This window comes from Astatotilapia calliptera, chromosome 23 (assembly GCF_964374335.1).
Source record: "Astatotilapia calliptera chromosome 23, fAstCal68.1, whole genome shotgun sequence".
NCBI classification, from domain to species: Eukaryota; Metazoa; Chordata; class Actinopteri; order Cichliformes; family Cichlidae; genus Astatotilapia; species Astatotilapia calliptera.
Window position 1 is genome coordinate 42591016 of NC_137443.1, and position 14148 is coordinate 42605163.

Consider the following 14148-nt stretch of genomic DNA (forward strand, 5'->3'; position numbering starts at 1 on the left):
AAATTCATAATTGAAACCCAGGGTCAGCTACCAGATCATCTTCTAGAGTCTGGCTTGTACACTGACTGCTACTTCATCGAGGATAACTACAACAAACAGCGCTGGACATTTAAGACCCAAGAACAATTTCAATATGAGACACATTATCGATCAAAGGAAACTCGATATATAAAACTTAAGTGTCTCGATGACCTCGAAAAACTGCTGAAAGTTAGGCGAGGACCGGAAAATGGCCAAACATTATTTGTAAGGCTAATCAAAGAAATGTTGGCCTTGGATGCAAATCTGCGCATAACACCCTCGGAGGTTCTGAAGCATCCCTTTTTCCACCCTGGCCTCTCAAGGAGAACCCCCTGCACTGACATGAATAGTACAGGGGGACAAAACCTTGTGTTCTCTCAGCAGCAATCATCGTTTGGGTGGCCAGAATTCTAGGGGAGCTAGAAATTCTTGTGGAAAAAAAGCCCAAAACAATAACATCAACAAAAAAAAGCAATGAATGTGGTCTTAAACTTGGGCACAATTTGGCTTGAAATCCATCAACTAATCTCTCAATATTCAAAGCGGAGCAGCAGACAACTTACCATCACATCAGTCCTTCAATCAGACCTACAACAAACGTCTTCAGTCTCTCACCCCAACCGGTCGCAGCAGATGGCCGCCCCGACCTGAGCCTGGTTCTGCCGGAGGTTTCTTCCTGTAAAAAGGGAGTTTTTCCTTCCCACTGTCGCCAAAGTGCTTGCTCATAGGGGGTCATATGATTGTTGGGTTCTCTGTATGTATTATTGTAGGGTCTACCTTACAATAATACATACAGCCTTGAAGTGACTGGTGATGTGATTTGCTGCTGAATGAATTCGGAACTAATTGGAAATCTGGATATTAATTAAATAAACCTGCTTTGAGCATCAATTAATTGTTGTTTGAAATTCTTTATAAATATATAAATATAGTGCCACTCTTCTACTGTTTAAATTGCAACTGTTTAAAACTGACTAATTTATTCATACACTTGAGCATAAACACATGCACAGTAAATGGCCTGTACTTGTACAGCGCTTTACTTAGTCCCCAAGGACCCCAAAGAGCTTTACACTACATTCAGTCATTCACACATTCACACACTGGTGATGGCAGCTACATTGTAGCCACAGCTGCCCTGGGGCGCACTGACAGAGGCGAGGCTGCCGGACACTGGCGCCACCGGGCCCTCTGACCACCACCAGTAGGCAACGGGTGAAGTGTCTTGCCCCGGGACACAACGACCGAGACTGTCGGAGGCGGGGCTCAATCTGGCAACCTTCCAATTACAGGATGAACTGCGAACTCTTGAGCCACGATTGACCTATATACACATATACTTTACAGTACTAGTCAGTGCTTACATACTAGTTCTTTTCCCTACTTTTTCATGCTTACTGGTACAAATGCCTGTTACTAGAGTTAAATGCTATCAATGTATTCTCACAGTTATGGAACTGTACAAATGCATACAAAATAACGCTCACGTAAACATAACTGTGCACTAGTTTGCCCTTATTGCTGCAGTTTGTTTCAAGTTGTTCTCTCTCTCTCTCTCTCTCTCTCACTCACACACACACACACACACACACACACACACACACACACACACTCACTATGTAACGTTTCAGCAAAAAAATACCGCCCCTCCCCCCCACAGTGACACCACCACCACTAGTCTGCACAGCTGACATAAGGCAGCATGGATCCATCCTTTCATGCTATTTATGCCAAATTCTGACCCGACCATCTGCATGTCAGAGCAGAAATCAAGACTCATCAGACCAGGCAACATTTATCCAATCTTCTCATGTCAAATTTTGAGAACTGTAGCTTCAATTTCCTGTTCTTAGCTGACCAAAACGCTCTTCTGCATTCTTTGGTTGCAACAAATGGTTGTATGAGCTACGGTTGCCTTCCTATCAGACATTTTTCTCTGACCGTTGACATCAATAAGGCAGTTTTTCCAAGAGAACTGCCTTTCACTGGATATTTTCTCTTTTTTGTCACCGAAAAGGGTGTCTGTGTTACTTCTTGTCTTATATATATTGTCTCTGTTTTCCTCTGTCCTTTGTCAGAGTGTCTGTTCACCTACCCCCTGTGTCTCCATATTCCCAGTGTTCAAGGTTTCCAAGTGTTTTCCCAGTTTAGGTTTTCATGGTTGGTTCTGTTTGCTACTCAGCCAGAATAAACAGCTCGCTCTTTTTAAAAGTAGGCTCCAGAATGGATGATGGCATGTTCGCATGTCTTTATGCAACACTGAGTGTGCTGAACTAAAGGTAGGCCTAGTTTCATTTTCATGGTCATTATTATCAAGACAATGATTACGCCTTATTCTGATTATTTCTCCCTTTTGGAGGTGTAACGTTTACATGAGGGGTGTAGGAACATTTCCCCCTAAATATTTTTAGATACATTTTTGTTGAAGTCACAGTTTTTGTCGTATTGATGATGCAGCTAGAATAAGTGCTTTTAAATAAAAGAATAACCATTCAAAGTGCTCAGTGGTGAAACTGTAACTCTTTCAGAGTTTGACAGCTGGACAAGTGATGCCGTATTTAAAGAAACATGAGATGAGTGCAGCATATTATCTGAACAGAGATCATTCAATGAGCAAGAATAAACACTGAAAGAGAAACACTTCACTGTTGATTATCATATGAAGTCTAATGAAAGCTGTTAATCTGTTAATATCCTGTTAATCTGCAAATACAGAACATGCGACTTTAAAGCATCCAGCAAAGTGATAACTGTCCTCTGCCCACTAAGTAGTGACTCTACAAAAGATTATTTTCAATATCATCTTTATATTATATTTAGTTATTCTCCAGCGCAACAATGTAAGGAGCTCTGTGATTGGTTAGGAAAGGACAGACTGGCCACCTGGATTTTTCTTCACTGCACATTGATCCATAGCTTTGCTCTGTAAAGGCTAACAAAGTGCTTTTGCTTTACAAAGACATTCAGCGTCGGTATTCACTCTTTTAAAATGCCACTGAACACTGGAGTGAAATGGAGCCCTGATCCTCAGAGTTTTATTGTTGCTAACATTTCTTATAGATAGCACAGATAGTGCCCCACTGCAGTAATCACTCATGTCTAGATATTCCTGTCAAAAAGGAGTTTTTCCTCCCCACTGTAACATGGCAAACATAGCAAACGGATAAACCAGCTGAAGCTTCAGACAGCCGTCAGACAGTGAAACACTGCCATCTGCTGGACTCCAATAACAAAGACGCTGCTTTGACGGGTGAGGGAGTTTCAACAAGTCTGCAACGACTCAAGCATCAAACTACAGAACTATTATAGCGGACATGGTGCTCTAATGACTGCTTCATTAACGCAGGTCAGAAAGGATCAAACATATCAATAAATTATAAAACACAAAACGTCTCTTATTGCCCAGGGCTCAGGAAGTGAGTGTGTTCCTTATAGCCTATTAAACCTTAGCAGGTTATTTTGATGTGTTACAGATGAAACAGCTATCCAGTAACATTCAGCTACAAAAATGCTTTTTTATAATTACTTTTTTACAGCTTCGCACTTTTACACAAGTTTTATCATCAGTGTCACAATGGCTGCTGCTAAAATTGAGTACAAGATATTTGTTGGCCTGATTAAAGGTCTTGATGCGTGCTCAATCATCCAGGGAAGTAAATCTCCAAAAGTTGATCCTGTTCTTCTGGACGTAGCGTTTTCAGTCAGAGAAACCAGCCGACTGAAGGAACAATGGGCTGGGAGGTCAGTTCCTTAATCATGATTATGCAAATTCTCATGACCATTGATCAACAACCACTGATCAATGGTCTTGAGTACCATTCACAGAGAGTTGGAGAACGGCTGCAATCACAGCATTGTAAGATGGTGACAGATGTACCCTTAGGCCCCCTCCTTGATTCAGAGAGGGTCTTTCCCTTTTCACGTAAATGGCCTCCTTGACTCCGCCCTCAAACCAGCGTTCATTGCAGTTATTGTTGACAATCACATTGTATCGTGTAACCATCCAGCTCACATATTCAATGTAAATGATTTGTTGAACTCAAGACATGATGAATGTTCCTGCATTAAAACACATCCAGCCTAGTGTTCTCACTCTCCCTAAATGGATCTGTTACATTAGTGATATGTGGGAGTTGTGTTTCAGTCTTTTCCACATGAGGACATTTACATTTAGTTTTTGCTTTACTGATGAGTGGCTGGTTAACCTGCAGTGGTTGAAGTATGTGTCGGTCGTCTGGAAGAGTAGGTGTAGAAGACGTCTTTAATGAATGTAATGCTCTGAAGGTGTCAGTGATTACTGTGAATTCATTATAAAAGTGGATTTCAGTGAATAAAGACAGGCCCTCATGGTGAAGCTCAGGAGTCCATAAAGTGTAACAGGAGAGCTGTGTCATACTTTCAGAGATTTTACATGAGCCAGTCTTTCAAAAAATACATAAATAAATAATTCGTTCATTCATCCACAGGAAACACAATGCTCATATCTGAAAGTAAACTCTGATATATATCCCCGACTAGAGTTAGTACTAAATAAAGGCTAAATAAATGACTAAATATATAAAGACACTCTCCAGAAGAAGAAGTTAAAGGGATTTTATTTATTGTACAAGCAATATCTTCATAAGAATTACAAATTCTGCAGACATATTACCTTCTTACTGAACCTGAATAACTCACACACAGACGTGTCTGCTGCTTATCTTTGTTCAAACATGATGTTTTATCTTCTCTTCAAAACACATTACTCATCTTTCTGGCATCGTGTTACATGAAAACACCTGCATTCTACCTGTGTCATTGTACCACAAAGACAATGATTGCAACACTGTGCTTGCAAAATAGAAGAAATAAGACGACCAGCAAATACATCAAAGATGGTAAAAGTGATTCCACCTTTGTGTCTCCTCCCATTGTTTCCCCAGTCTGTCTAGTTCCCATATTCCCAGGACACCGCTGGACAACAAGTGGGTATTCCAAGACTGAGAGACAGCCAGAGTTGGCAAAAGATCAGACATTCTTAAGTAGAAGTAAAAATACTATTGTTCCAGTGAAAGTTAAAGTACTGATTCAACTTCATTACTCAGCTAAAGCAAAAAAGTACAGGCTCGAAGCGCTTACAGAGAAAAGCATACAACAGAATGCTGATGGCGGCAGTAACACACACTTGGAGGAGAGGCTCCAGCCGTCCATTCCAGCCCTATCCCTAACATTAACTCTAACCATAACTTTAACCTTAACCCTATCAGGTCTTGTTTTACAAAGCGATTCATGATCAGAATAAAAAACACATTTACACATACCGATGATTTGTCACATAGCATCGTTACCTGTTGGGATGAGAACGTGTTGTTTCCAGAGCACCACAAATTGGGGTGTCTGTAGCTCAGGTAGAGCAGGAAACCTACTAATCAGAAAGTTGCTGGTTCAATGCCCCTCTGCTCCAGCCTGCATGCCAAATATCCTTGGGCAAGATGCTAACCCCAAGTTGCTCTCCGATGCATCCATCGGGAGGATGAATGCGTATTAATGTTAGATAGAAAGCACTTACAGAGAAAAAGCATAGAAAAAAGTGAGTGCATGAATGAGGCAAGTTGTAGAGAGTAGAAAGGTTTTATACAAGAACCAGTTCATTTACCGTTATATTTTAGTTTCATTTTCAGTTCTGTACTTTTTACATGTAATATTGATTCATTAGATTGACTACATGTATTAGACCTAACTTGCTGACAGCAAATTTAAACGACCGTAATAATTTATTTTCAGCGTCTGAAATATTTATTTAGTTTGTTTTTTGTTTTCTTTTTGGCTCCTGATATTAGTCAACTACTATTTGTCAATGTTGAACTAATAATGAATCTAAGAACAGCTATTTGTCACGGTTGTCCAGCGTCAACCGTGGGGATGTGAGGAAGGAGGAGCCAGGCACGGAGCTCTGAATGCAAGCAGTGCGTTTATTTACAGTGAATGGAAAATAACAATAAATCCGCAGTGCGTTCCCGACTCCCGTGAAATGTCCTCTTCCCACTGCTAGTGTTCCTTGTCTCCGCTCCTCAGTGTCTGAGCACCCCGTGCTCGCTGCCCTCTCGTCTCCACGCTTCTCCTGGGGAGATAACAAACAGGCAGCCGTAAGACACATACAATGCGGCAGACTATCCGTACTGACTGGCCGAGAGACTAACGTGAAGTCACGCAATGATCCAGCGTCAGAGAGAGCGCCACCGCATTCTTAAGTAGCTCCTCCGACAAGGCTTGATCAGCTGTGTGATGGTCTTCAGGTGTGGCCAACCACCTGGCAGGGCCACACCCACCAGGCCTGAAGGTGCCTGTAAACAGGTGCTCTCAGAAACGCCGGCATCCACACACACACACACACACACACACACACACACACACACACACACACACACACACACACACACACACACACACACACACACACACCTGCAAGCAGGGAGAAGGAGGGACAGCACACCAAAAACACACATGTCCATAACTGCTGGGTCGTTTAGACTCCTGAGCTGTGCACGAGGGGTCGACCACCCACTGGAAGGCCGGGCACTTGTTTTCAACCGTAATATACCTGATGTGCTCAGGTAACCTGTAGCGCCATGAAACCTCTGTCACACCAGGGCGCATAAAAAATGATGCTTTAAGAGACTGATGGGATCGGGCAGCAGGGAAAACATCCACAAAATGCTACTTTCAGTTTTTAAGTAGAGTCATTACATGCTTGTTAAAAGCAAACTCTCATATAGTTTTTAATGTGCTTCTTTCATTACAATGACTAGATAAAGAATGTGGCACTGTCTCTATTTAACACTGGCTACCCCAAAATGTTTCCAAACCTTCAACCGTAACTTTCACTGAGAGATTTTTAGATACGGTTATTGAAGCTGTGGGGTTAATTTTTTAAGTAACACGAGACGAGAGGCAGCAGCATACATACAGAGCATCAGTGATAGAAAGCTAGGCTAACATAGGGTAGCTACCTGTTCAAGGAGAAACATGTATAGGCCCATCTCAAGTGCCAGTGAACATCTAAATGATTCAGGGAAGACTTTGGAGAAAGTGCTGTGGGGAGATGAAACGAAATTATGTGGCTTTAACTGACCTTTTGAAATAGGAGTGTGATGCAAAACATAGCATCCCTGCAGTCAAGCAGAGAGATGGAAACATTATGATGTGGGCTACAGGACGACTTAGTCGGGGTTCCAAACAGTCAGGAAATGTGACATCGTCAAACTGCAGGCCACGGATTGGCTTGTCAGTCGCGGCACTCAATGAGTCATGAGACGGTGTCATTCACTAAAATCAAAACTGCAGTTTTTTTAAAACCCTGCAACAAGGCAAATAGCTGCACAACACCGTGGTTTCCAAGTGTGACAAAAAGCCACAGATACATCATCGCTGCGACGTCTTCCTTTGTTGTGGCATTCGTGTTGCTCATAAATGACAACATGGACATCGGGCCGCTTTGCTGTAATGACCCCACGCACATTAGGTGGTACTTGATTGTAATGGAAAATGAGTCACAGCAAGCTGATCTGAGTATGTACTAATGGAGAAGTGCTATAAGATCACGGAGTGGTCTAGTCAGTCTCCAGACATCAGTACTGTAGAAAATCTGTGGAGGGAGCTGAAGTTTCAACTTTCCAAGTGGCAGTCAAGAAACTTACAGGATTTAGAGAGTTTCTGTAAGGAGCAGAGGGTTAATGTTTGTGTGTCCTCACTGTAAAGACTGCAGGTTACTGGAGCGTGTCGTGTCATGTTTCCTGTTGCTCTGAGGTGCATCCAACAAATACACAAATCATTTACCACTAATAATAACACCTCCCCCACTTAAGTGTGTTCAACAGGAAGCTAAAGACTGGTGCTGTTAAAGTGTTCAAAAAACAGCAGGAGCTCGGTGTGAGGCCACAGTGGGCCAAAAAACACAAGATGACCTCCAGCAAGGACAAAATGTATCTGGACGTCTCTGTGAGCATCTGTCTCACTGTGTAAGTGTAGCACAGTGTCTGTGTGTGCATGGCTGGGCAAGAGAAACAGCACAACTGAAAGCCAGCACTCAGACGAGGACCCGGTGCATCGTCTGTCTCATCTCAGCCAGTTTACTTACAAACTCTTTAAGTTTGAATTTTAAAGCCAACAATGTGCACAGGGCAGTGATATTTCAAATGAAGGTAAACTATTCCAATCTCTGCAGCCCCAATGGTGTATCACACACACACTAAGTTCTCCTCCTGCCTTCAGCCCAACCGTTGAGCGCGATGACAAATAGAGCCGCAGAATTTTGCTGCTGTGTAATTAAATTGAGACGTGGGGTCAAAATTCCCACCTAGATTGAGTGAGATGAAATAGAAATCGGCTCTCCTCTAACTGACTTTATAGAAATAATTACATCAGCTGCATTTATAACTGTTATTAAATAACAGCAGCACACGAGAACTAAAGTGTAATCCCAGCACATTTCGCTTCGCTTGCACTGATTCTTTAGAGATGACGACCGTGGTGGGTAATTAAGGGCAAACAATATACAAGTGGCGTGAAAAATGGAGGCTGCATTACCTTTCCAAAGCTTCCTTTCCCGATGGCCCGCAGTATCTGGAAGTGGTCAAAGTTTACTGTGGAGAAAATGAGAAGCAGTTAGTGAGAACGTGTCAGTTTGAGCTGAGCTATAAAACAGGGAACATGACATGTACAGCACTGTGCAAAAGTCTTGAGCCATCCCTCATTTGCTTCCAGGGATCCGGACTTCCCTGTAATCTTTAAAGTGGTATTAAGGAATAGCTCTCCAGGCTTTTTAAAGTGTTTCTGATTTTTAATCCAGGGCTTGTATTTGACCACTTTTTGTCAGACACCTAAGTCACGGAAAGGACCAGAAAACTTAACAAAGAACCAATTTTAAATTGTATCTGTACACATTTACTTGCAGCCTATTGCAAAAAAACAAAAGACCACATCATTTGTTCTCACTTCTTTAGTTGAAGAATGCAGTTAATAACACCGTTAACACAGACTGACCTGGCAAAACACGAAAAAATAAGGGGGTGGTTCAAGACTTTTGCTCGGTACTGTATGACAAATGCAAATGTGCACTTCACAATGTATCGCTGCACTTCGGCAGTACTGTGAAGATTAAATGTTTTTTCCTTCCCGATGCATGTGAAAGGTTAAGACTTACATCTCCAAATGTACTGGAACTGATTTGAACCAGAGGACTCAGCCACACTGTTACTATGTACTGCATAAACACGTTTACCGATGAAGGTAAAGCAGACGCTGTCCTGACTGTGTGGCTAAATTTTGTGCTGAAAGCATCAAATCAATTGAATATGATTAACTTGCTATGAGAGGTTTTTACTCCAAGTGTGACTTTTTCTGGCTTCATACACCTTTCAGGGTCAAATTCAAGCACTTTGTAAGCACGTTTAATGTCCATTTTCAACATTTTCCAGCACATTACCATAAAAAGGATGCATATTTCACTTCGCATCACCTGAGTAAGACCACGTGAAAGGCCAAATGAATAAGTCTTCTCATCAGATATTGATGCTTCTTTCTTATGTGACACAAAAAACAGGAGGAGACAGATCTTTGCTTGTGTTGTTTTTTAAGTTCATTCATTCAAAACTAACTGTAAGACGCTTAACTACATTGCAGTCTGTGTTATTGTTGTAGACCTAATTATCACCTTTAAAGTGTTTGTGCTAATAACATCATGTAGAGTAAGACAGGCATAGAGAACAGCACTGACTGGGAGAGGCTTTGAACACATGACATACTCAGATCAATTCAACACTTTAGACTTTAAAAATGCACAAGCGTCTTTCAAAAACCCATTTATTTAATCTATCATCATTGATATTATTATGTACAGTTAGAATGTACTGTTCATCTCCCTTAAATAAACAGGCAGCCTTAAAGTGTGAAATAGTCACTTGTCTACTGTCTCAGTGGCTGATAGTGCCCCACAGGCCTCAATGTCAGCTCGAAGCCATTATGTTTCAATTGTTTAATGATAAACAGATTTTGAATGAAAGCCAGGAAACTTCGCTAGCACAAAAAGTGCCTATTCTTTCTTCCCATATGGTTCAGTCATATTACCGTCATTTCCCCCTAAGCTGTTCCCAAAGACACCAGGTTAATACTTGAAAAGGCTGCAGCGATACACAAAAATATCATCAATATTCTGTTTACTTGGTGACAACGTCGCTTTTAGCCTTCAATCAGAAAGCCTGACGTTGGCTAGTTAAGCATCGGGCTAACGTTTAACGCTTTCACTTGAGGGAAGTAACTCGTATTACTGCTACTGCTGTGTAATCTTGGTTCAATTCACAGCATATTCTACAAGTTACCCTGCAATAACTAACTGTTAGAATAGCGCCACCGTATTGTATCGCACTGAGTGCACTTCAATCCTTTATCCCGCGAGTTTGCTAGCTAGCAAAATAATAATACCAATTTTAAACAAATAACATGTGTAACGTACACACTCGAGAAAATTATTTACTAGTACTTACGCAACTCCCCCGTTGTGAAAACGTACAAATCCTTCTTGTATTTTTCGTTTTCCAGGAAACACTCATTAAAACGGCCTCCAGGCACATTAGCGCACTCACCCCCGACTGATCAGGGAGGGGGTGGGGGGTCACACACTGAAACAGACTAACGTGCAGAGGTACAGCCCAGGCAGACAAATGTTGCTTTTAGACTTTGCGACTCGTTTTATTTCTCTATCTGATAAGAAAACTATTCAATCAGATAGTTCTTTGTGGTGAATGAAATACGGTTACAGTTTCAAGAAGTTTTAAGCACCAAATCCGAAATCCAAGCACTGCAATATTAAAATCCAATTCAATTTCTTGTTTGCTCCGAAATCTACGACATGACTATATACAGAAAAGCTTGACATGGTATGCAAAAAAAACCCCGAAGACAATACAAATACAAATACATGAACAAAAAATGTTTTAACTGTCAGTTATGTCATTTTAAAATTTTCCAAAACTAACATTTTCTTTGATTGACTGATATTAAATTGATTAGGGTCAAGTTTAGTGTGAACAATATTACACAAACAAGCACGTGTATGCGCATGCGCACATATTAGAATCCCTTCCATCGCTTCTCATATGTGCGCATGCGCACATATTAGAATCGCTTCGATCGCTTGTGACGTGATAACTTTGCTTTGATCCTTTCTGATGTCATAACTTTGCTTTGATTCCAAAACCTATAAATAGGAGCGCTCACCTGTTACTTTATGCTTAACGGACGTTGACCTGCAGCAACTAAAACCCTTTTGAGAAGATTTGAGAGCAATTTACAAGAGAAACCAAAACAAGTTCAGTTTTGTTTCTCACCAATTCACAGCGCAAACAGACACATTACACCATGTCAGCCAACCCATCCTTCGGCTCAGATGAGCTTGGAATATCTAAAGGGACCATTTTGGGAGATCACCACATGGTGGAGGCTTTCCTTGGAGAAGGAAGCTTTGGTGTCGTAACGAAATGTCGCGATACAAAAAACAACAAAACTGTTGCTGTTAAAGTCAACAAAAGCGACCCTGAAATTCTGCTCCAGGCAAAACTGGAAATTTTCATCCTGGAGCAGCTACGACGCTTGGATCCAGACAGGTGCAACATTGTGGAATGGAACGGCTATTTCCTCGATGGAGAGCGCATTTGCTTGAATTTTGAACTCCTCGACCAAAGCCTGTCAGACTACATAGGGGATCGGAATAACCGAGGTCTCCCAATGAGAGAAATCAGGCCAATTTTGCATCAGCTCGCAAATGCTCTATTCCACCTGGGTTCTGTGGGAATAGTGCATGCTGACCTCAAACCTGTCAACATCATGGTTGTGAACCGCAGTGAGTCTCAAGTCAGAGTCAAACTTATAGACTTTGGCATCGCATGTAACACCTCTGCAGTGATTCCTGGTGACTGTGTGGGGACAATTGGTTATTGTGCACCTGAGATTATGCTTGGCACTCCATATGATGAAGCAATTGACATGTGGTCTCTAGGGCTGGTAGCTGTGGAGCTTGCTACAGGGGTGCCTCTCTATCCTGGGGAAGACGATTATGATGTTTTGAAATTCATAATTGAAACCCAGGGTCAGCTACCAGATCATCTCCTAGAGTCTGGCTTGTACACTGACAGCTATTTCATCGAGGATAACCACAAGGAACAGCGCTGGACATTTAAGACCCCAGAACAATTTCAATACGAGACAGATTATCGATCCAAGGAAACTCGATCGATAAAACTTAAGTGTCTCGATGACCTCGAAAAACTGCTGAAAGTTAGGCGAGGACCGGAAAATGGCCAAACATTATTTGTAAGGCTAATCAAAGAAATGTTGGCCTTGGATGCAAATCTGCGCATAACACCCTCAGAGGTTCTGAAGCATCCCTTTTTCCACCCTGGCCTCTCAAGGAGAACCCCCTGCACTGACATGAATAGTTCCGGGGGAGAACTCCTTGTGCTCTCTCAGCAGCCTTCAAGCTGGAAAAGTCATGGATTGCAAAAATTCAGCTGCAGTTTCCAAAACTCAGTTGAATTTCCTCAAAAAGGAGACATCAACACCTCAGCCAACCCATCTGCCTCTGAAGATGATCTTCAAATAACGGAAGGGACCATTTTAGGAGATCACCACGTGGTAGAGGCCTTCCTTGGAGAAGGAGGCTTTGGTTTAGTAACCAGATGTCGCGATACAAAAAACAACAAAACCGTTGCTATTAAAGTCAACAAGAGCGACCCTGAAATTCTGCTCCAGGCAAAACTGGAAATTTTCATCCTGGAGCAGCTACGACGCTTGGATCCAGACAGGTGCAACATTGTGGAATGGAACGACTATTTCCTCGATGGACAGCGCATTTGCTTGAATTTCGAATTGCTTGACCAAAGCCTGTGGGACTACATTGGGGACCGGAATAACCGAGGTCTCCCAATGAGAGAACTCAGGCCAATTTTGCATCAGCTCGCAAATGCTCTGTTCCACCTGGGTTCTGTGGGAATAGTGCATGCTGACCTCAAACCTGGAAACATCATGGTGCTGAACCACAGTGAGTCTCCCGTCAAAGTCAAACTCATAGACTTTGGCCTCTCATGTCCTGCTTCTGCAGTCATTCCTGGTGACCGTGTGGGGACAATTGGTTATTGTGCACCTGAGGTTATGCTTGGCATTCCATACGACGAAGCAATCGACATGTGGTCTCTGGGGCTGGTAGCTGTGGAGCTTGCTACAGGGGTGCCTCTCTATCCTGGGGAAGACGATTATGATGTTTTAAAATTCATAATTGAAACCCAGGGTCAGCTACCAGATCATCTTCTAGAGTCTGGCTTGTACACTGACTGCTACTTCATCGAGGATAACTACAACAAACAGCGCTGGACATTTAAGACCCAAGAACAATTTCAATACGAGACACATTATCGATCAAAGGAAACTCGATATATAAAACTTAAGTGTCTCGATGACCTCGAAAAACTGCTGAAAGTTAGGCGAGGACCGGAAAATGGCCAAACATTATTTGTAAGGCTAATCAAAGAAATGTTGGCCTTGGATGCAAATCTGCGCATAACACCCTCGGAGGTTCTGAAGCATCCCTTTTTCCACCCTGGCCTCTCAAGGAGAACCCCCTGCACTGACATGAATAGTACAGGGGGACAAAACCTTGTGTTCTCTCAGCAGCAATCATCGTTTGGGTGGCCAGAATTCTAGGGGAGCTAGAAATTCTTGTGGAAAAAAAGCCCAAAACAATAACATCAACAAAAAAAAGCAATGAATGTGGTCTTAAACTTGGGCACAATTTGGCTTGAAATCCATCAACTAATCTCTCAATATTCAAAGCGGAGCAGCAGACAACTTACCATCACATCAGTCCTTCAATCAGACCTACAACAAACGTCTTCAGTCTCTCACCCCAACCGGTCGCAGCAGATGGCCGCCCCGACCTGAGCCTGGTTCTGCCGGAGGTTTCTTCCTGTAAAAAGGGAGTTTTTCCTTCCCACTGTCGCCAAAGTGCTTGCTCATAGGGGGTCATATGATTGTTGGGTTCTCTGTATGTATTATTGTAGGGTCTACCTTACAATAATACATACAGCCTTGAAGTGACTG

The 14148-nt window shown here is 42.3% G+C and overlaps 2 long non-coding RNA genes across 2 annotated transcripts in view; one reads left to right on the forward strand and one right to left on the reverse strand.

Moving 5' to 3' along the window:
- LOC145424315 (uncharacterized) overlaps window positions 1-14148 on the forward strand; it is a 98155-nt gene that overhangs the window by 60169 nt on the left and 23838 nt on the right. The gene's annotated exons all lie outside the window — the stretch shown is intronic.
- Window positions 5953-11680, reverse strand: LOC145424310 (uncharacterized). Its single transcript, XR_013905341.1, has 2 exons — window positions 10542-11680; window positions 5953-8642 (listed from the first exon to the last, which is right to left on the reverse strand). It is a non-coding gene; the product is annotated as an uncharacterized LOC145424310 (long non-coding RNA).